Below are 22,981 nucleotides of genomic sequence, written 5' to 3'. Positions count from 1 at the left end.
ATTGTTAGAAAATCATAGAAGCATTTCCAGGAGACCCGTCTGTTACTGATATGGTCTCGGCATGTTCAAAGGTAGGCAGCGTAGTACATAAAATGACTGCTCTTACAGCAGTGCTGCGCCCTACTCCTCGCTGTTTTAATTGCAACAGAGGGACATCTTAAAGCTAATTGCCCTGTCAAGGGTAATGGGGGAAAGCAAAAGGTTTTACCTAATGCCCCGGCATTCATTGCAATCGCTGTGGTAAGCCTGGGCACTTTGCGAAACAATGCTGATTCAAATATTATGCTAGTGGCCAGTCTCTGCAGGGAAACGGGAAAGCGAGCGCGGCGAGGCGCGCTCAGACACAAATACCTTCGTTGGCTCAGTACAATCCGTATGCAGCTCCTCTGGTGTTCCCCTCTGCGACCAGCTCACCGGGAAGACCAGCAGAGCAGCTGGCATGGATATATCCATCGCCAACACAGTAACAATTTCTTCTACAGATGTTGTCAAGGTTCCCTTAGATGCTAAGGGACCTATCGGTCTTGGACTGAGTGCTTTATTAATTGGGCGCTCAAGTAGTACAATTGCTGGGATAATTGTACATGTTGGGGTAATCGATGCAGACTATACGGGATAAATTTGTGCCATGGTTTCTACCCCCTATTCTCCTGTGACTATTCCAAAAGGAACACGTATCGCTCAACTTATGCCTTTTGTGAGCTGTGTTCCCAGGACAGAGGACCGAGACACACCAGAGGATTTGGATCAACAGGATCTCCGCAAGTGTTTTGGTCACAGACTGTGTCCCACAAACGTCCACAGATGGTTTGTGAACTGCTCAATGGAAAAGTCTCACCTTGTCCTGTTAAGGTGACTGGGTTGCTCGATACAGGTGCTGATGTAACCATCATTTCTCTGCATCACTGGCTGAGTTCCTGGCTTCTGGTATCCCCTGATTTGGGTCTTGTGGGATTGGGGGGAACTGCCCAAAGTCGCATTGAAGCTCATTTTATCCTAATTTGCAATCCTGAAGGGCAGGTTGCAACCGTGAGACCGTATGTCACCCCTGCCCCCCTAACTTTATGGGGAAGAGACTGTCTGGCTCAATGAGGAGTTAAAATTACCACAGATTTTTAACAGGGGCCACTATGTTGCAGGGCATTAAGCAACCCACATTGGCATTGACATGGTTAACAGATACTCCAGTGTGGATCGGACAGTGGGCCCTACCCTATGAGAAGTTACAAGCCCTGCAGGAACTTGTGCAAGAACAGCTGGCTGCTGGTCATATAGAACCATTGCACAGCCTCTGGAACACTCCTGTGTTTGTCATAAAAAAAATCTGGGAAATGGAGGCTATTACATGATTTGTGGCAGGTCAATGCTGTCATGGCAACGATGGGAGCTCTGCAGCCAGGGCTCCCATCACCCAATGATACCTCTCGATTGGCCAATCATAGTAATTGATTTGAAAGATTGTTTTTCACTATTCCTTTAGCTGAAACTGATAGGGAAAAATTTGCTTTTACAGTACCCTCTGTTTATCATGCAGAACCCTCAAAACATTACCAGTGGAAAGTTTTGCCGCAAGGCATGAAAAATTCTCCGATGATTTGCCAGTGGTTTGTTGCACAGGCCTTATCTCCTGTTAGAAGCCAGTTCCCAAATTGTTACTGCTACCACTTTATGGATGATAGCAGTGGCTGATGCAGCAAAACAGTCATTGCAGTCATTTGGCCTTGTCATTGCCCCAGAAAAAGTACAGAACACAGAGCTCTGGAAATATCTGGGTTTCCTTGTTACTGCACGAACAGTGACACCTCATCCTGTTCAATTAGAAATGTCTATTCCTACCCTAACTGATGTTCAGAAATTAGCAGGTTCATTAAATTGGATTCGCCCTTATCTTGGGTTAACAAATTCACAACTGCAACCTCTTTTTGCACTGCTCAAAAATTCCACTGATCCACTGGAACCACGGTCTTTGACTCAGGAAGCAATTCAAACCATCCACCATGTAGAACCATTGTTAACAGAACGCTTTGTTTCTCGTATTGATTTGTCTCAAATTATTCAGCTTTTTATCCTCATAGATCAAGTCTCCCCCTGTGGAATCCTTGTTCAACGGAATGAGGCTTGGGAAAATCCTCTGCACATCCTTGAATGGTTATTTTTACCCTCACAGTCTCGTAAAACAGCTCCTGGATTGTTCGAATTGCTTGCTGAAATCATCATGAAAGCACGGAAACGGTGCATTGAATTAAGTGGCAGAAATCCTGGTCACATTGCTTTACCTGTTCAATCCTGGTATTTTGAGTGGTGTCTAGCTCATAAATATGAGTTACAGGCTTCTATGGCAGATTTTCAGGGACAAATTGCTTATCATTTGCCTTCACGCCCTTTACTGAATTTTTTTAGTGAAGTACCTGTTGGGCAAAAATTGTTGTCATCTACAGAACCAGTGGATGGACTCACTGTGTTTACTGATGGCTCGGGTAAGACAGGGAAAGCTGCTGTGGTCTGGTATACACCCACAGGATGCTAACAGGAACTTGTTCAACAATCCGGGTCTCCACAGGTCGTGGAGCTCTGTGCTGCAACCTTGGCATTTCAGTTTTTCCCTCAAGCTTTTAATCTTGTTACAGATTCTGCTTATGTAGCAGGACTGGTTCAGTGCTTCAATCAAGTAGTTCTTTCTGCTTGTGATGATCGACTTCTTTTTCAGGTTTTGCTAACACTGTGGTGTACTCTTCAGTCTCGGACCGACCCTTATTTTGTTTTTCGTATTTGTAGTCACACCTCACTACCTGGATTTTTTACTGAAGGTAATGCTCAAGTGGGCGCTCTTGTAGCCTCTGCACAGATCGGTCCTGTTCCAGATAAATGACAACAGGCTGTCCTTTCACATCACTTTTTTCACCAAGGCAGCACTGCCCTCAAGCGACAATTTGGTATTCCACAATCCCTTGCTCGTTCTATTGTGGCTGCCTGTCCAGATTGTCAGGGTCAGAATGTCCCTATCTTTTATGGAACCAATCCTAGAGGGTTACAGGCTTTGCAGGTATGGCAAACTGATGTTACCCATGTTCGTGAATTTGGACATTTCAAGTATGTGCATATTTCTATTGATACCTATTCCCATGCTGTTTGTGCTACTGCTCACACAGGTGAACGTGCCCTAGATGTGATTCATCACTTCCAACAAGCTTTTGCTACCCTTGGTGTTCCAAGTGAAAACTGATAATGGCCCAGCCTATAGTTCTCAGAAAGTTCACACTTTTCTCAGTGATTGGGGGGTGTTCCACGTTACTGGCATCCCTCACTCTCCCACCGGGCAAGCTATTGTAGAATGCATGTATGGCTCTCTGAAGCATCTGCTTCAAAGACAGAAAAGGGGAATGCAGGGTGCTTCGCTCAAGCCCGTTTAGACAAGGTTGTCTATGTTTTGAATTTTTTGACTTTTCCCCTGGATTCCCACTTTCCTGCTCTTTTTCTGCATTTTTCTTCTTTAGTGTCATCTCAACCTCTGACTGCTCCTGCTCCCGTTGAGGTGCGGGACTTGGTGTCCAGACAGTGGTCCGGTCCTCATCAACTAATAACCTGGAGTAGGGGTATGCTTATGTTTCTACAGACAATGGGCCGCTGTGGGTTCCTGCTTGGTGTGTGCACCCTGTTTTGTCTCGGGGGCACCAGCAGTGATGACTCCTATGTGAAACAGCTCGAACAACTCACTCCGTGGAACAGCCACAACATCTGGGTGACCCTGATGAAAGCACTGAACCAAACCACCTTCTGTGCCTCCTTAAAGCAACTGGAGCTGTCTTTTCACACGTGCCTTATTGAGGCGCCAATAAATAACTCTGATGCCATGAAACTTGTTTCTAATGTTACACAACCACAATATTGGGCAACAAAGGCTTGTAATGCTTCTGCAATGAGCTGCATTGCAAATGTATCCGCTTGGCTAACTAAGTTACTGGTAGGCATTGCACCACAGGAATTAGACATTATGGATACCTTAACCGCTGCTGTTTGCTTTTATTTTAATTATACCAAGGGCTATGATTTCTTTCATGGCACTGAGACCCCTTTGCAAAATCTATCTCCAGATATGCCCTTTTTATCAGAATGCATCTGCCTGGTGTTTGTATAGACGTGCTCGGCCCTCACGTGGTTTAGCAGTTGCTCACCAGCTCCCAAAAGGATACTTTTTGGTTTGTGGCAATCAGACATGGCCAGGTATTCCAGCGATGCCCATAGGGGGACCCTGTACCTTTGGTAGACTAGGTTTGCTTACCCCCACGGAAAAGCTTTTATTGAATCACTCCCATATCTACAGACATGTCTTAACAATCACTGACCCTTGATTCTAAATGTAGTGATACATTAACTTTATGGAGTCAAGGAGCTATTGTACCTGCCTCTTTATTTTTGCCACAAGTTGCCTCAGCAAAAGCGTTAAAGCAAATTAATGGTTTGTCATGCTGGATAACCAAACAAGCAAATTTGACCTCAGACACTTTATATAAACTTGCCACTGATGTAGATAGCATAGGACACGCTACACTGCAGAACTGTGCTGCAATTGATATTTTACTGCTGGCACACGGACATGGATGTCAGGAATTTGAAGGCATGTGTTGTTTAAATATTTCAGATCACTTTGCATCCATTTACAGACAAATTGCCACTCTGGAAGAACAGACAAACAAGATCAGACAGGAAACTGGATTTTTTGGCTTGGAAAGATGGTTGTCTAGTTGGGGTATTTCAGGTTGGTTAATGTCCCTACTCAAGACGGGCGTCTTAGTTCTAGTAATAGTTGTAGTTGTGCTTGTGATATTGCCATGCTTTGTGTCGTGTTTGGAAAGGGCCCTCCAGAAAACGACACAGGCAATTTTTCGCGCACAAATGCAGAGAGGAGGAATTGTGAGGGTTGATGCCTTAAGGTCCATCTAGTTTTTTTGATTTTCCTAATTTTTATAAGCTTTATAAGTAGTTATATAGTAGAAGTAGATTTAGAAGCAGCAGCATTTATTCCTTTACCCTTAGCATAGTAACTACACACATTCCCCAACCCTATCACCCCATTCCATGCTCCCCATATCAATTCTACCCCTGAATTCCATTAGAAAATGTTTAGTCTCTTGTCAAAGTAGGCCTATTTTGTTTAGAGAACACTTGTACCTTGGCCTAAACCGCAAAAGTACAGTCAAGAACTGGGTGAATATATGCCCCTTGTACTCTGAAGAAGATGATGATTGATGAAAAGAGGGTCTCGAAAAGCCCCTAGCCCCAATTCCCCAGGGGCGAACCGAGGGTGGATCAGGGCAAAAGCCACAGGGTGGAAACATCTGGGATTGGACAGACAATATTATAAATTGTAACATCTGTACAGAGGGACTTGTGTGCATCTTGTAACCTTATGCCTCAGAGGCACAAATTAAAACACTTTCCTTATCTCACCTCCAAAACTAATTTGCCTCGGAGTTTTTTTCTCCCTGAATTTTCTTTAGCCAACAGGGTTAACAGTGGGTCTGTCAGCTCTCTGGGAGAAGATATTGACTTGGGAAACTTGCGAGTATATCCTTGAGATAAGAAAACTATGTATGCAGCCCTAATGAAAGAAAAGACAGTCCTGTGGGAACCTCAATATAGCCTTGAGCCTTGCCAAATATATCAGCAATAAATAATAGCCAACTAAAACACTGTTGCTTGCTTACCTAAAAAAAGTTGCTGCTTGCTACTAACAAGGGATATAAAAAGGCACATGGGAAAAATAAAGAGAGACTTGTATTTTGCTCTGAACTTGACTGTTAGTGGATTTTTATTGACCGCCACAACAACAAACACTCTTCTTAATACCCACTAAATTGTTAGTTGAAATTATTATTCTGGCAAGTCAATCAATAATTAGCATAGAACACCCTCCAATCTACAGAAATTAATAATTTCTCATTACGAGCAAAAAAAAGTTCATTTCAAGGATTACTATTCTTAAACTATTGTTATACAAAGGAAGAAAGAAATATACAAATAGCTCTTACAAATAAAGACAGCATTTGTTTGGAAGACAAAGGAAGTGCTCACCATCAAAAAACTGGAGTTAGGCAAAGGCTCACACATCCAGAGCCCCTCTCAAAAGCATGATGTGGAAGGGGGATTGAACAGTGCATGTTTTCCATAAATAGAGCAAGTTTCAATCATGAAAGTTAAGCAATATGATTAGCATTACTTAAAAAATAAAATCTTCTAATCTCACAATATCTATCTTTGCTATTATCCCAGTGTCTCTGCCTAACAGATGTATTTTACATTTTAGTATAGACTGATGCCTATCCTTGCTTTAATCAAAATCTGCCAGCTATACCCAGTAAACATCCAACAGAATTGCCCTCAATTTCTTTATAACTATTCACATTTCAGAAGCACCAAGTGCCCTTATTTATACAGAAATTTCAGAAGGAAGAATCTAAATTTCCCCAAATTTAACTTTCACTGGTATTTAAAAAAAAAAAAAAAAAAGACAATTGCACCTGTCTTAGTTTAACAAGACAAAAATGTTTGCTAAGGAGGGCAGGTTAAGAAAAAACCAAACTCCTCCCTCTAAGTTATAATAACTTTGAAATGAAGAGACTTCAGGCCTTCAGGTTTGGAAAAGAAAATAACAGCTCTTTACTAAATATATATATATATAACAAAACAGAACAAGCAACTGTTCCGTAACCACAACTTTCACCAAAAACAATGAAGTACTTTTTGCCTTTTGGCACAGTTATAACCACACCCAGCAGGGGGCGCTGGCACGCAGTGGGAGGCAGGGGCTGCAGTGACTCACTCATGGTCACCAGGGGGCGCTGTTGGGCCCCAGCGAAATGCAGGAGCTGCAGTGACTCCCTTTCAACCAGCAGGGGGCGCTGTTGTGCCTTGGGAGAAGCAAAGGCTGCAGTTACTCACTGCCGGCCGGCAGGGGGCGCTGTTGGGCTCTGGGAGGTACAGAGGCCAGCCAAGGGAGCAGTGCTGACTTCCAGATAAACCCCACGTGGCAATGATGGGTCTCAGTGGCAGCAGATGGTCTGGAACATCAGGATGAGCACCACAAGGACTCTCTCACCATTTATCAGAGTGGAGGGGGTTAGAAACTCCTCCACAGATTTGCGCTGGTCCTCGGTAGCTCCAAAAGGTGCACAGGCAGTGATGGCAGTCCTCAGAGCAGGCATCACAGGGCGCATGGGGTGGAGGGACAAGCCAGGACCCCTCTCGAGCTACTGCGAGTCTCAGCAAAGCAACCACCAAGTACCAAAGGCAATGGAACCAGAGGGGGATGGAAATCAGCAACGGTGGAAACTGAGGTCTCCCTTCACCTCACCAAAGAAGCAGGGCAGAAGTGAGCAAATTTCCTCTCCTCCAGTCTACTGCCCAATGCTCCCCACCCCACCCGGCTACAGGGGGAGATAGGGTTTCCCTTAAGCAATTCAGCCAGTGTGCCAAGGTTATTTAGCCTTTCAATAGGACAGTCATTAAGGTGCGAGCTAGAAAAACAATGAAGCCTGATGTTTATCTTACCCTAGCAGAGACTGTTGGTGTGGAAAATTCACCAAGAAGTATAAAGCTATGACAGCACCAAAATTGGAGAAGCCTAGGCAACTTCCACCTAGGGCTTTATCTTTCACACAACCAAGGCAATCTTCAGACTGCTAAAAACCTGGTTAGCAAAACCCATCCAGCTCTGCTGATGTCAGAAGACAACACTCCTGATTTGTCCTGGTTCTGGACAATCAAAAGGCAGTGAAGGTCCTAGAAGATTCAGGAGACTCAATCTTTTGTAGGAAATGAATAAGACGATTTTATTACAAGCAGGGGTTTCCATGGTTGCCTCGTGCCGAGATACCTGGAGGCCATTTTATTTGGGGAGTTGGGGAGCCATTTTGTGGCCGAGGACTGGTGGGCTGCGTACTGTTCTGCTTACAGTTACTTACTGTTACTTACAGTTACGCTGTGAAGGCAGGCCAGAAAGCATGTAAGGCAGTAAGACCAGCCTGGGCTCACTGCCAAGGGACCATGCGGTCGGGGGCAGGGAAACAACTTGATAGGTTGGTTAAAACAACCAAGAGACTGCAAGAAGACTATATCACCTTTTAAGGAAGAAAAGAGCGAGGCTTGGCATGGGAGGAGCGAGGGAGTGGTTATGTAAATCAGAGGGTCTTAAAAGGGCTCGTCCCTCCCATTCGGGTGTGCTCGGACCTGGTCACGAGTTCGGTGAACTCAGTGTGCTGTTAATAAAGTTCTTTGTTTCACTTTATTTGGCCGTCTCCAAAATTTTAATTAGAGATATTTGTCACGCTTATGTTTCAGATATCAATATCTACAAAGTCACTATTCTCATCTTTTGATGTCTTTCTGCAAGAACATCACCATTTTAGATAGCAACCAGCTGAACTTGTGTAATGGGTCTGTTATTCTCCCTGAGAAGAAAAACGGAAATAGGATAGGTCATTTGATGTGTATTCTGCCAATAAGATATTCTATACCATGTTATGTCAGCCCAGATATATAAACAGACAGGAAGGAAGCGAGCTCTCTCTTCTGGGTACTGAGCGAAGCAGTTCGGGCAGTTCCTTTGGGGGAAGAAGAGCATTGTGGGGAAGTATCTTTATTTTTAGTTCTCCTCTGTATGTATAGTGTTTATATAATTTTCCCTCTTTGTGTAAATGCATAAACTGTCTTTTCTTAGCAGCTTTGATTTGGCAATTGTGTTTTCCCTTCTTTTTCCCCCTTTCCCCCCCTCCCCTTCCGTCCGGAGGACTGGGCACAGGCTCAGTAGATATCTGGCATTCAGCCAAAGTAAACAACTACAACTTCCACATGCAAAAAGAATAAAATCCTGCTTCCTGTCCTAACTAATTATAAGCTTCACGTTTGCAAGGACCTGCAAGATGCACTAGTTACCAGCACTTACTATTGACTGTAATGAAACTTTAGGTAACAGAGACAGACTAACTGCATGTTATTTTCTATCTAAGCACCACTCTCAGGACCATCAGAACTAGAGGATCTTATTAGACCATAACACAGACCAGATCACAGTTATTGCCATGAAATAGACAAAAAAAAAAGAGAAGGCTGAACTGGTTGACATAGAAATATAATATATAGAAAAAGGCAGCCATCATGGGGATCATGTGAGGAAGGGGCAACAACAAGTTCATTTTTAAAGTATGTTTCTTTGCTGAGGAATATTTTAAGAAAACTTCTTACCTGCCTGATATTCTAAGACCTGAAGGAAAAATTAAATACATATTCCTGTCATCTTTGATAGAAGGACCTAATTTCTTGTCCTCTGTCATAGAAAAGGCTTTTCTTATGCAAACCCTCTCTAAAAGCTACCAAAGTAGAAGAGAGAATGTATTCCCATCACTGAGCACACCATATGCTGTCCTGAACCATCAACTGACTCAGTACCTTGAGTCAGAGAACATACAGAGACCACAATGGCTCAGAGGTGGTCCCTAGTACTTGCACAGCCATGCACAGACTCTACTTCCTCTTGCTACGGGAAGAAAGGAACAGTTCCATTTCCAAGAAGTCTGCCCTCTTATTTTCTAGCCTAAAGAGATAAAAGAAAATATTAGCCAAGTCAGTACACAGTATACTCACTGTTTAGACCATCACAACTACATTCAGTGGTAAAGAATCATCAGTATTGCAAATCTCTTCATACCAGTTTCTCTGGGTTTGGAACAATCAACAAAGAAAAACAGAAAAGGTAAAGCCCTTGCTATTTTCCCTCCTAAGGTTTCCTTAGTAGCATCCACTGAAAGGGCACTACAGTGTCTACAACTTCCAAAAAGCAGCAGCTAGCAGAACTACAGCCTGGACACCCCCTGGAACAAATACTCAGACTGAATTATACACTGCATTAACTAGGAGGCCTGTAAAAAACATTAATATGTTCTTCACAAAAGGAAAGGTTTATTGTAGCCAAGGAAAAAACCCAGGGTTTTCAGGGATGGAAATAATTACCCTCTGCAGCCAGAACACAGCCTTCCTGAAGTCACACAAGTGAAGGATGGCTGAGCACAGTTTGGGACAAAATATCATGACAAGAGTTTTAGTTCACGTTTAGGACATGGTTGTATATTCATTCAAAGTTCAATCCATAGCGCAAACAGTTTATTCCATTAAAATCAAGTTTCAACTCATATCTAATACCACAAGTTGTCACCATAGAAACAGTACCAAGAACTAAAAGCTGTAAGAGATCATTTTTATTTCTCTGCCAACTCTGGATTGCTCCTTCTGTGGTCATAACCATTGTTAGCATTTTGTCTAGCTTTAAACAAGGTAGGTTTTATTAGTTTCCTTTGATAAAAAAAAACTCTACCTGCTTCAGTCAGAAAACTTGATTTCACCCCAGGTTTTCCTACTTTATTTTGAGCATTATTTTTCTCATGATCACAACTTCTCAACTTGGTGTCATGTGTAAATTCACTTATTCTTGTTATGTTGCTCTAGAATTTTCCATGAGGCCAGGTCTACGCAATCTACACCAAAATGATACCAAACTATCCAATAGAGATGAAGGATTAACAATCTTTACAACTTCAAACATACTACACACTAGAAAGGAGCAGGTAAATAAAGTGCCATCCACACAATTTTATCAAAAAGTCATCCAAGCTGTTCTTGTGTGTTTAACATTAAAAAAGATTAAGAAACTAACTAGAAAGTGGGAGATAAATTTCATTTTGCTTTTTTAAAGAAGTTACATATGATGTCAAACTGCCCAAATTTTTATCACACAATTCAGTATTTATTTTCTTTCCAACAGAAGTGTAAGTCCTTAGGCTGGACTTATATGCTGTTTGGTTGCCATGTGTTTTCTGTCTCCAGGAGGTTCTCACTCTGAACCTTTTAAGTTCAAGCAATCTGAATTAGCAAATAGTTTTAAAGAAAAACTTCCTTCCTATTGATAGACCATTAAGAAATTTTTTCACAGAAATTTATTCACTCATTTTGTTAAAGATTACATTTCCTTTAAATATATTTTTGTATTCTGCACTAAACTAACAGCCCTTGATTCCACAGACGTATGCTGACTTTATATACTGTGCAATGCAACATTAAAATGCCTAAGTAGAAAGTCTGTTTTCTAAAACATGCCAAGAAGATATTAGTCATCTATTTTACCATCAGTCTAAAAGACCAAGCACTCTGCTCCAAGATCAAGTTATTCATTTTGAAAGAAATGGGACTTGTACTCTTCACATCTCAGCTTATTTATATTAATTGCATCATTTCACTCTCAGAATTCTGAGACTGCACCTTTAATATACACTTTGCTAACTAAGGTGTTCAATTCTAGCAACACTATTAAAATATTACAGGTATTAGCTTTAGAGATCATACTGCACCTCAGCCTAAATTCTCCTAAATGCTGTATGTACATTAAACCATCATTTGCAATCCATACACTTCCAAACCAGAACATATACGACTTATTATCACTATCGGACAATCAAATGCTTGACCTGTTTCTTTCCTCTCAGAACTGCTGAATTATAGCCTTCAGTTCAGCTAGAGCAAAGACAGCCAATTATTCCTTATTTGCAAGAACAGAAATCATTTGGATTTGAAATATTCATCTTACTGCATTTTCACAGCACTTTAAACACATATCCCAGACCCACCCACCTCTCCACCTATCAAGAGTCAAGAATTACTGTTACCACCACCCTTACACTAAATTCAATCCTTAATCCACCTCCTTCTCAAAGGCATGTAAGAGCATATGGCCCTGAGTTTGTCTGAAAGACTACAGATCTATGTCAAGTAGTTTAACCTAGAGAAGAAGAAAGCTTTGAGGAGGGTGTCTCAATGCATATAAATACCTGAAGGGAAGGCACAAAGACAGAGCCAGGCTCTTTTCAGTGGTACCCAGTGACAAGACCAGAGGCAATGGGCACAAAGTGTTTATCATAAAAAAACTATGATTCAGTTAACATTTAAAACCAAATAGAAAGAGGAAACAAAAATGTTTTCAGAAGCCATATGCTTCATTCTATATTATTATATCCACCATCCTCAAAACACTTAACAAAACAAATACAATAAAAAATAATAATTTATTTTCTTTGCTCAAAAGCAATCTCAATATGGTCTCTAAAACATTCTACTTCCAGGAACAGTATTTTAGCAATAAGAAATACAACTGAAATGTTCTAGATGAAGCCTATACCACACACAGTAAAATTGAAAAAAACTTCCTCTCTCTACAGCTAACCATTAAAACTTTTAGGAATATCATCATGGCTACTGAATTTAAATTTTACACCTTCAACTACAGGGCTGCCTAACAGATTAAGATGGGTACTTCCCCCCCCAAAACCAGGTACAACCTAATAATTTAAATCTGAAGGTTAAGAGAATATTTGTTTTCTCCATTTAACTTTGGATTCAAATACTGAATGATTCTGTAACACAAATTCCATTGAATCTGCATTTTCTGCAAGATTTTTTGGTTGAGTTTTCCCTTAGCTTCCATAGATTTTAGTGGCAAGTTTGTAACTCCAAAGTCCCCTCAAATTGTCAAATCCTTTTGCAAATCATGGCACCAGGAGCTTTTTTGAGGACTGGCCAAAACAATGCAAGGGAAACTGTAAATTTCTGAATTTCCATGCCTTTGTGTTTATTACTATAAATACTTTTTTAAAAATCAACATACTGATAAAACCACAACTAGAACAGAGCTTGACAGATTCCCACTCCCCTCTACCTCCTTTAAATTGTTGAGGTTATAAACACAGAAGCTGGCTCACTTTCCACAAAATTAATTTACACCAGTTAATCCAGTTTCTCAGTGTAACCCTCCAGGAGTCCCAAACATCATTAATGCTGCAAAGTGATTTAGCCTTGCTTGCTTTCAAGTTACCTAGTGTAAGGTTAAAAATAAATTCTTTAAACAAGTAAGGTCAAACCACCACAGAGAGATCAGGCCCAGGTATAAATACTGAGTCAGCCAGGTAGGAATCCAAACCCAGATTCCACTAGAGAATGTGATATAACCAACCTAGTAAATATTAAAAAAGCAAAGCCTCAGAAGGCCAAGTTGCTACCATTTGTTGTGAAGGGCTCTGTTTCAATGGCAAGTGCTGCTCCCCCTCTCCTTCCCTTCCCTCAGATCCAGCTCAATTTGTCTTCTTGAAAACAGCTGCTCTCACGCCAGGACGACCTCTCCATTGCACCAGCCACCACCATCCCAGAGGCTATCACCTTGATCTGCTGCTGTATTATAAGTATTCAGTATTTACTCAAGTTCTGATGACTAAGGACTGATTACTGCTTGGTAGCTAGAGACGAAGCAGGCCAGCCCTCATGAGCTTCCCCTTACATAGCTCCACACCAAACCTGAAGTTTCTGTTCCACAAGACTGCATGTTCCTTTGAATGCAACCAAGAAGGCTCTGCATGTCCCTACACCAAGCTCAAAGGTGCACCAGGTCCCTTTCTACATCCAGTTTCTTGCAGAAGGGTTTCTACCAGCTCACTTTCCTGCTGTAATTTTCTTCAGCAACAATAGCAAACAGAAGAGTTTTCTTTTTTTGTTTTTAAATGCAACAAAAGCCAGTCCAATAGTAAAGCCCTGCACTAACTTTCAATTCTCAACAAGCACATATAGTCATGGGTGAGGAAGGACTAGGTAGAAAAGGTTAACAGAGGTAACGGTTCATTCACTGACATGTCCTCAAGTAACCTAATGTTGCTGCCAATGTGCTATTGTCAGTGAAATCTGTACCTGTGACCGTGGCACGGCTGCGCTACCGCTGCGCTACCGCACTGGTGAAGGAGCATCCGGGAAGGAGATGGGGAAAGAAAACATGAAAGTAACGCCCTATACAAGGCACAAATCAGTAGTTATTCACCCACTTGTTCCCTTCCCGTGCTGCCAGCCTTCCTTTGGCCCGACTCGAGATTAGAAAGAGACCCAAAAACACACCTCCGTCAAACCAGACACGCTTCTCCTCTGAGAGGTCCACTGCACACCCCCAAACAGCACAAACTTTCAAGAGAGAACCCCCCCAGCTGTAACAAGATGAGAAACGAGAAGGGGGTGCAGGACCTCCTCTGGAGAATAGAAAAGAGCAGAAAATTAAGTCACCTCTCCCAACACCCACTGGGTGGTGTGATATATAAATAATTGTGATTCGTGGAACAAATGGGTGATTACATCAAAATAAAACAAACGGATTGTAAAACTTAATTACACCCCCATAAAGAAATAAAACAGACCCTCACAAGGTCAAGAGGCCTAAAACCTCCTTACTATCCTAAGGATAAAATATAGTAGAACTTTAAATCTTTAGGTGCCTGTTCGTCCAAGAATGCATGAATTATGACTGGTTGTAGAGATAACCCTTTTAGCTTTAGCTGTAAGAAAACCCATATATTAAATACTTAGCAAAAACCTGTAGAATGTATATGTATATGATATAATTAATATGCATGAAGTAGCTAAGATAAATACTAAATGTACCCTGTAGTAGGTGTGTGCAGATTTGGGAAACTGGTCTCATTTCTGTCACCCAGCCGGCTGCTTGCTTTTACCATATAATAAACTATTATTCGAAACTTATAGAAACTCGAGACTTTGTTTATCACAATTGGTGACTTTCCCGACGTGATGTTCTCCGATCCCTGCTGGGTTAATTAGTACTCGAAACAGGGGGGCCCCCGCTGAATTCAGCGGCCTATTTCGGGTCTAATTTTCCACAGGACTGGAGTAACACGTTCTATGGTTATATGGTAAAAGCAAGGATTGCTCCCGGATTGCTGCAGCAAAAAGGGCCCATAATTCTCGTGCACGAAGACCCAGGGAAGAACAATGGACTGTGAGTATTCCCTGGTTGGGCGGGTAAGAGGTCGGGGTGGATGAGTGGATGAGACGCAGCTTTGCTGCCAAGGGACTGCGGTAGCCCTTTGAACTGCGCTTCTGTCCCCGTGCGAACGGAACAGCCAGTGACCGGGCGAAGCGAGAGAATTGCTGATTGGACCTCTGGGGTCGGTGGAAAGTCTTAAGGAGAGACCTTTGTGTCAGTGGGGAGAGTTTAGAAGGGATCCCAGAGAGTCGGTGGAGAGATTCTAGAAGGGACCTCGGAAAAGTATGGGGCAAGGATTCAGTAAGAAAGGTAGCCCCAAGAGAAAAGGGAGTAAGCAGGCATTGCCCAAGCAGGCATTGCTGGATATTACCCCTACCAGTCCTCTGGGGGTAATGATATCAAATTGGGAAGATATTGAGAATATTAGTAAGTTAACCCAAGAAAGGCCAATAGAAAAGAGATCAAAAGAAGTGAAATGGGAACTACTAGGTAACTTACCTCTCCCCTATAACCCTTCTTATTGTTTACAAACTCCCTCGGTTGTAGTTCCCACAGCCCCAAGAAATACTCCCCCTCCCTCTCCACAACTCCCCTCAGCTGTAAACCTCACAGCCCTGTTAAATCAAGGGTATGGAAGTCCCAAAAGAACTAAAGCCCAAAGAAAAAAACAGACAGCCCTAAGAAACGTCAGAACCTTTTTAGTAGATCAGGAAAGCTCTGGTGAAGAAGACAAAAGTTTAAAAACAACAAAAGAAGTAGGGAAACTGATGGAAGACCTCTTGGGAGTAGCTGAACAATTAAACAAATTCTTAGGACTCGATTGGGAATGTAACTCAGCCCTGACTGAGTACTGTACTCCCTTGCCCGAAAGAACCAGAAAGGCTGTTCCCCATGAGAAAAATGTCAAAAAGGCATTTAAAGATCAGCAAGAAAAAAATAAAACCCCTATTACCTGGTTAGAAAGACTAAAGAAAAATTTACAGCAATATTTAGGCATTAGTCCTGATACACCAGCTGGCCTAATACTGTTGAAAGTCCACTTTATAAATTATGCCTGGAGTGATATTAAAAGAGAACTAAAGAAATTAGATGGATGGGAGAAAGGGGAGCTCAAAGACTTACTGAGAGAAGCCCAAAAAATATATATAAGCAGACCCCAACAAATTGTTTCAAGAGTCCAGGCAGTAAAATGTTTTTATTGTAAAAGAAAAGGTCATCTAAAAAGAAATTGTCTGAAAAGACAGAGGGACTTGAAACTATTTGAATAAAATAAATGAGATTAAAAGTGTCAAGAGCTCTATTTTGCAAGAATAACACACTGTAACCAGCTCTTGACAAAACTGAATTGAAACCTCAAGGTGAAAAATATAAATTTATAGTAAAGACTGAATCTAATCGAAAAGATATAACCAAAGTTCCCCAAAATTATAAAGCCAGTAAAACTACAATCAAAGTGATTAAAACAAAGAAGAAAAAAAAAATTCACAATACCTCTCAAAAAAACAAGTTTAAATTTAGCAGTTTATTTCAAATACTGGAGAGAATGACTAGACCTTCCCTTTTGCACTACCAACCCACGTAAAACACGCTGGGATCAGCCCAGCAACCGTCCGAGCAGTGCCCCAAACCCTGTGATAAACAGACAGATCTCTGTAAGGAGCGGGCTCACACTGCCGGGACCCCCTGCGCTCACCAACGCCAGATCCTTCCTCAGCCCGGCTGCCGGCGGCCTGCCCGTGCTGAGTCATCTACCTTGCCCTGGCACACGAGCTGGGGACACTGTGTGCCATCGCAGAGTCGGCGTCCCCTCCCGACACACACCCCGGAGACACCGCGGAGTGAACTGTCAGCTTCGGCTCTTGGCTGCTGCTTCTCTGTCTTCCCCGAGCGGGAGGAGGGGGGGAAGGAGGAAAACTGAAGAGGTGTCCTGCAGGAGCAGGACAAGAGAGTCTATAACTTTAATTTTGGTGACTTGAGAAGAGGAAAGTTATTTCTGTAATATATTTTGTCCTTTAGAACAACAAACACCAGGTCCTAAAAGTATGTATATGTATGCAGTTGAATGTCTTCACCCATATTTGCAATTAAATTTGGAGAAGATTTTGAACAGTGATAAGGAGAGAGGAGGAGAGAAAGTGATTGATTTATGCTGTGTTGGAAACCCTGCTGTAGTGAGTCTGTGGTTGTGTTTGTCAATGTAGTAGAAGAAAGCGTTGTGAGGTTTTTACTGTTAAAAATTTGATTTTAGAGGAGCTGATATGTGTTTGCAAGTGATAAAATGGATTAATTTGCTTACCTGTGTCTCAAGTTTGGCACTTTTAGAGATCCTCACCCATTAAACAAGCTAACATGAGAAAAGGGAGGGCTATAGTGAAATAAGAAGGGGAACCACTGCTTTACTCTTGATATGGGTTAGCAATAATATTGGAAATTAAGTCTTTATAAAAAGTTCATTTCAGCAGACAGACCTGGTAACCAAGCAAAGACACCAAAACTCGGACTGGAGGTGGTATGGATGAAAAAGATTTTTGTGCGAAAATGAACAAATACCAATCTCCAAAAAGTGATGCATATACAGAATTGAAGTGCAATTTTGAATAATACTGTCAGAACACTAGATAATACCATGACTATTATATTCGTCTTTTGTTATCTTCTGATTTGTAAATATTCTGTCCTGGCAGTTTAACAACCTTTTATACTTCCTGATTACTACAGCTATCCTGGGGAAAGGGAGCAGGGAGAGAATTTATTAACTCCTTTGTACCCGGGGGTGGGGGAAAGGGGGGGCTAGACCGAATCCTGAAGGGCTGTGCTGAATCCTAAAAGGCTGTAAATAGCCCCAAGATCCCCAATACAAAAAGGCTAAAAGAACAAAAATCAGGAAGCATAATTCTAATCAATACAAGAGCTGTATTTTAAGTATTAATCAAACTTTAGTACCCACTGCTGTAAGTTTTGTATTGATAAGGGGAGCCATGGGTCAAACAGAAAAAGCTCATTTCTTGAAACCTTTAAAATACAAATTAGGAAAGTAATTTGAAATCCACAGATTCTTATACATGCCAAACTCACCAGTTTGTTTACTGGGAAGAGACTTACTAGAGCCATTGAGAGCTGAAATTAAATTTGAACAGAACAAAATAAAATTCAAAGTAAAAAGGAGCAATTGATTGAGATTTTAAATCTTGCCCTAATAGAGACTCAAAGTTCAAGCAGCATACATGAAGTAGTAACGGATCAAAGTATGAGCTTCGAAAACTTCAAGAAGAGCAAAAATAACATTGTCAATTGAAGTAAAAGTTAAATTAGGGGCACAGCCAATAAAGATTAAACAATATCCCCTAAAATAGAGAATCAGGAAAGGATTCAACACAATATAGAAAAGTTTATTAAACATGAGTTATTAAAAAATATATAAATCAAAATATAATATTCCCATCTTACCAGTAAAGGAACCTCATGGGAAGTATAAAATAGTGCAAGATCTTAGAGCACTAAATGAGATGGCTGGGGGCTTGCACCTCATAGTTGCAGATCCATGTACACGGCTGACTAAATTGACACCAGAGCTAAAATAGTTTACTGTCCTGGATCTAAAGGAGGCTTTCTTCTGCCTGGCCTGGAGCCCTGAAAAGTTAATCACTGTTCGCTTTTGAATGAGAAAATCCTTGCAGGACAAAGAAAATCCAAAATAATATGTACTGAATGAACTGTTCACATGCTAAACTTTCTCAGATTGGTTGAGTACTAAGAGCTGTGCAACAAGTCTCCTACCTCAATTGCAAGGTCGCTGCAGGACAACGAACCCTAAAAACAGCAAAGAAAGAAGCTGTCTGCCGGACTCCTTGGCCACCAGAGAAGGAAGAGCTCCAAACATTGCTCCGAGGGACCAAATAATGTCGTTTGTAGATCTACAGCTATGGACTTCTGGTGGAGCCCCTGTGTGAGCTCATAAAGGTGAGTCCAACACACTCACTTGGAGTAAAGAAACTGACAAAGCTTTTCATAAGCTAAAACAAAACTAATGAGGGCTCCAGCCCTTGATTTAAATCATTGGCTTTCACCTCAGCGCTTTCTGAAGTACCAAGCCACACTGATTGACCAAAATAATCAATCCAGCTTTTTCTTCAAGAAGCCACCAAAAATACAGTTGCACGTGACTGCTTAGAGACAATAAGAGCAACGTACTCAAGCCGACCAGACTTGAAAGAAGAACCCCTGAAAGATGCTAAAGACTTCTGGTTCACAGAAAAATTTCGTCTACAAAAGAGGACGTAAAGCTAGATATGCAATAACCACGATAAATGAAGTAATAAAGGCAAGAGCCCTCCTTGTCAATACCTTAACTCGGAAAATAACCAGATTATAACACTTCAGTTGCCAGAAAAGTTGCTATTATGTATCGAAAGGCTTACCAAAAAGGGTGTTACTGGCCTTGAAAGAAGAAATGCCATGAATGATCGGAAGTAAAAAGGGCAGTAAAAGCAGAAGAAAGCAAAATCCAGTATTTGATCCCTGACAGTAAAATTCAAATTCAGTAGTCAAAGACAGAGCCTAGATACTCTAAAGAAGACTGAAAGTTAATCCAGAATTTAAGAGGAAAAATAGAAGAAAAACAAATGGGTCAAGACACCACAGGGTAAGTTAGTAATATCCTCTTCTATTTCATGAACACTTAACAGAACGTAAGAGAACACATTAGGAGCAGAAGCTCTATACAGATATCTAAGCCAAAATATAGTAACACGAAATCTCTATACCATTGTGAGACAGGAGACACATAACAAAATTCAACTAAGACAAATAGAAAAAATAATTATCCAAGACAGAAATGGCAAATCGATTTTTAGAACTACCCAGAAAAAGGAGGGTATAGATATTTACTTGTTCTCACTGACACTTTTTCAGGTTGACCTGAGGCGTATCCTTGTCAAACTAATGTAGCCAGAAACATGATAAAAGTACTATTAAAAATTATATTGTACATTTATAAAAACAACTTAGAAATGTTAAAGAGCTAATCCTCGAAACAAGCTTATAACCTCGAGAGGCCAATTCATAATGTTGTACCTAGAGATTATATATGTAAGATCTTTTACAGGTGAATCCCTGGAGCCACAGTGAAAAATCTATATCAAGTGATGCTAATTACATGAACTGCAATCAAAATTAAAAAAGCAACTTCCTTAAATACATTACACCAAAGTCAAGAAAACGCCAAGATCTGCGTAGACAACATCACCAACAGAAAATTTAAAATAAAATTAAGACATAAACCGACAAATGGAAACTTAAAGACATTTTTTAAACTTTTGACTCTATTACTGTATACAATAAATAAGACAAAATATACAAAGTTAATGTTATAAAAATCAAAAAGTCACGAATCAATAAGTTAATAATAAAAAAGGGGAGGGAATTGTGATATATAAATAATTGTGATTAGTGGAACAAATGGGTGATTACATCAAAATAAAACAAACGGATTGTAAAACTTAATTACACCCCCATAAAGAAATAAAACAGACCCTCACAAGGTCAAGAGGCCTAAAACCTCCTTACTATCCTAAGGATAAAATATAGTAGAACTTTAAATCTTTAGGTGCCTGTTCGTCCAAGAATGCATGAATTATGACTGGTTGTAGAGATAACCCTTTTAGCTTTAGCTGTAAGAAAACCCATATATTAAATACTTAGCAAAAACCTGTAGAATGTATATGTATATGATATCATTAATATGCATGAAGTAGCTAAGATAAATACTAAATGTACCCTGTAGTAGGTGTGTGCAGATTTGGGAAACTGGTCTCATTTCTGTCACCCAGCCGGCTGCTTGCTTTTACCATATAATAAACTATTATTCGAAACTTATAGAAACTCGAGACTTTGTTTATCACAGTGGGCTTCCACTCCCCACATGAACCTGGACCGGAGCAGGGCAGGAGCTGCCCGCAACCATGGCCTATTCAGCGGCCCCTGAGGGAATACGGGGGGGGGAGAAAGGGCGGCGACCTAGAGCAGGGCAGAGTTTTCCTCGGGCGGCCGCCAGGATAAGTAGGGCAGAGCCGCCTCCCCTCACGCCGCCACCTCCATTTCCCCCCGCAGCAGGCCCGGCGGGGAGGGGCGGCCCCGGCACACACCCGCCACCGGACAAAAGTTCACACCGGGATGGGGAACCGGTCCCAGACGGAGGGCCTGTCCCGGGGCCTCAGACCGCTGAGGGTGCAACGGCCGCCCCCGGACCGTTGAGTTGGAAAATGGCACCAGGCCTCATCTGGGCGCGCGAATCCACCGCCACCACCGCAGCCGTCGCGCGCATAAGGCAGGCGGTGAGGAGGGATGGGGGAGGGAGGGGGTCCCCCCGTCACCGTCACCAATACCAGCCTCCAGCCCCCACCCCCTCCCCCCCTCCGGGCGGCAACCCCGACCCCCCACGCGATACCTGCCCAATATGTTCACAAAGCAGCAGCAGCGGCAGCGCCCACCACCGTCACGTGACCACCCCGCGCCTGGCCTGGCTTGGCTCGGCGCTCGGCTCGGCGCTCGGCTCGGCTCGGCTCGGCTCGGCTCGGCTCGGCTCGGCTCGGCTCGGCTCGGCTCGGCTCGGCTCGGCTCGGCTCTCCTCTCCTCTCCTCTCCTCTCCTCTCCTCTCCTCTCCTCTCCTCTCCTCTCCTCTCCTCTCCTCTTCTCTTCTCTTCTCTTCTCTCCCCCTCCTCCTCCTCCACCCGCGCGAGGCTGCAAGGCCGCGAGGCCACTCCGACGCGACGTCACATGACGTGACGTCACATGATGCGCTCCTCTTCTACACGCTTCGCCTCATATACGGTTAGCGCGCACTCATCACTGACCCTTCTGCTTACCCCGGCACCACGTGAGTAGGATGGGGGAAGCCGGCCCCTTCCCCCAGACGCTCGCGCAGCGGAAGGGGATGGTCGGTTTTGTTCATAGCTGCGCTGAGGTGGTGTGGGGCGTGTTTCCGTGAGAGGTTCTCTCTGCCCTCGGAGGGTGTTAGTGTTGCCTTGTCGCCGTTGCTGGCTGCTCCACGGGCAGCCCTGGGAGAAGGCCGCAGCCGTTCCTGGTGTCGATTCATGGAGGGCTGATGCGCCGGCGGAGCCCGACCGGGAAGGGCATTTGCGGGGACAGGCGGCCCTGCCTTAGCGCTCTGTTAGGCCGCGGGCAGATAAAGGCCTAGCACCACAGGGCCTGGGCGCTGGCGGCATGGGTTTAGGAACAGGGTGAACGTTCAGAATCATGGCTCAGTACCTCTCGCTGGCCAAAGGAGCAGTTTAAACTAGGAGCTCTGGGTTTTTTAGGTTTTACTTCTTTTAAAAAGTGGCTTTTCTGCCCTACGGGGTTTTGGCAGGAGTCATTTATGTCACAGATTGAAGCCTGTTCAGGTTGCCAGGTTATGTTCATTACATTTGATACTGTGAGAAATAGAAACTTAGTCGGGCAATTTCCAATCAGAATTTATTATATGATAAAAGCAAATTCAGCGCTGGGTGATCAGGGAAGGGGTTCAATAACTCCCAACGCCTGTCACCCCCAAAGAAGACATTTGTTCTACATTTATTTCCAGCTACTACATGAATATTCATTATACATAAGTATAAACATTACACATTGTTAGGTACGTGAGTATAAACATTACACATTGTTAGGTCAGACATTCCACAGATATTTCTTAACAAGAATGTTATCTATAAGCATCCATAATATATTGTTAAATCAGACTTTCAGCAGATGTTCGCTTGTTATCTATACAAAGTTATAAATTTTAAGAAAGGTGCTATTATCTAGCTAACTAAACAAAATTCTCTCATTATAAATCCTACACAAGGTAAAATGGAGGTAACTTGTTTTATCTCTTTATAGGGGCCCAATTAAGTTTTATGACTTGTTTTTCTTTTCTCTCCAGGTCATATTGACCTTACACTGTTTTCTCTTAATTAGCTCGAATCATTTTCTCAGTTTATCACAATACGCTAGTCCCAGATAATGTTCAAGCTGAAATGATGTGGATTCTGGGTTTTCTAGAGCTCCTTTTGTTGTCCCTAAAAGCAGGATTCATCACTCGGTGAGCAGTAAAGCCAATCTCGCACACAGAGCCAAGGTATTTGT

General features: G+C 42.3%; 1 protein-coding gene across 1 annotated transcript in view; it reads right to left on the bottom strand.

The window, feature by feature from the left end:
* Positions 1-21,389, bottom strand: part of LOC135404386 (ubiquitin-associated protein 2-like) — a 203,776-nt gene extending 182,387 nt beyond the window's left edge. The window contains exon 1 of the mRNA XM_064639113.1: positions 21,303-21,389. The gene's annotated coding sequence lies outside the window, so the exon portion shown is untranslated. The remainder of the gene's footprint in view (positions 1-21,302) is intronic.
* Between the last annotated feature and the right edge of the window lie 1,592 nt (positions 21,390-22,981).

The sequence above is a fragment of the Pseudopipra pipra genome, chromosome W, assembly GCF_036250125.1.
Source record: "Pseudopipra pipra isolate bDixPip1 chromosome W, bDixPip1.hap1, whole genome shotgun sequence".
In the NCBI taxonomy this organism is placed as follows: domain Eukaryota; kingdom Metazoa; phylum Chordata; class Aves; order Passeriformes; family Pipridae; genus Pseudopipra; species Pseudopipra pipra.
Note: the sequence above shows the minus strand (reverse complement) of the source record. Positions and strands in the feature narration are given on the sequence as shown.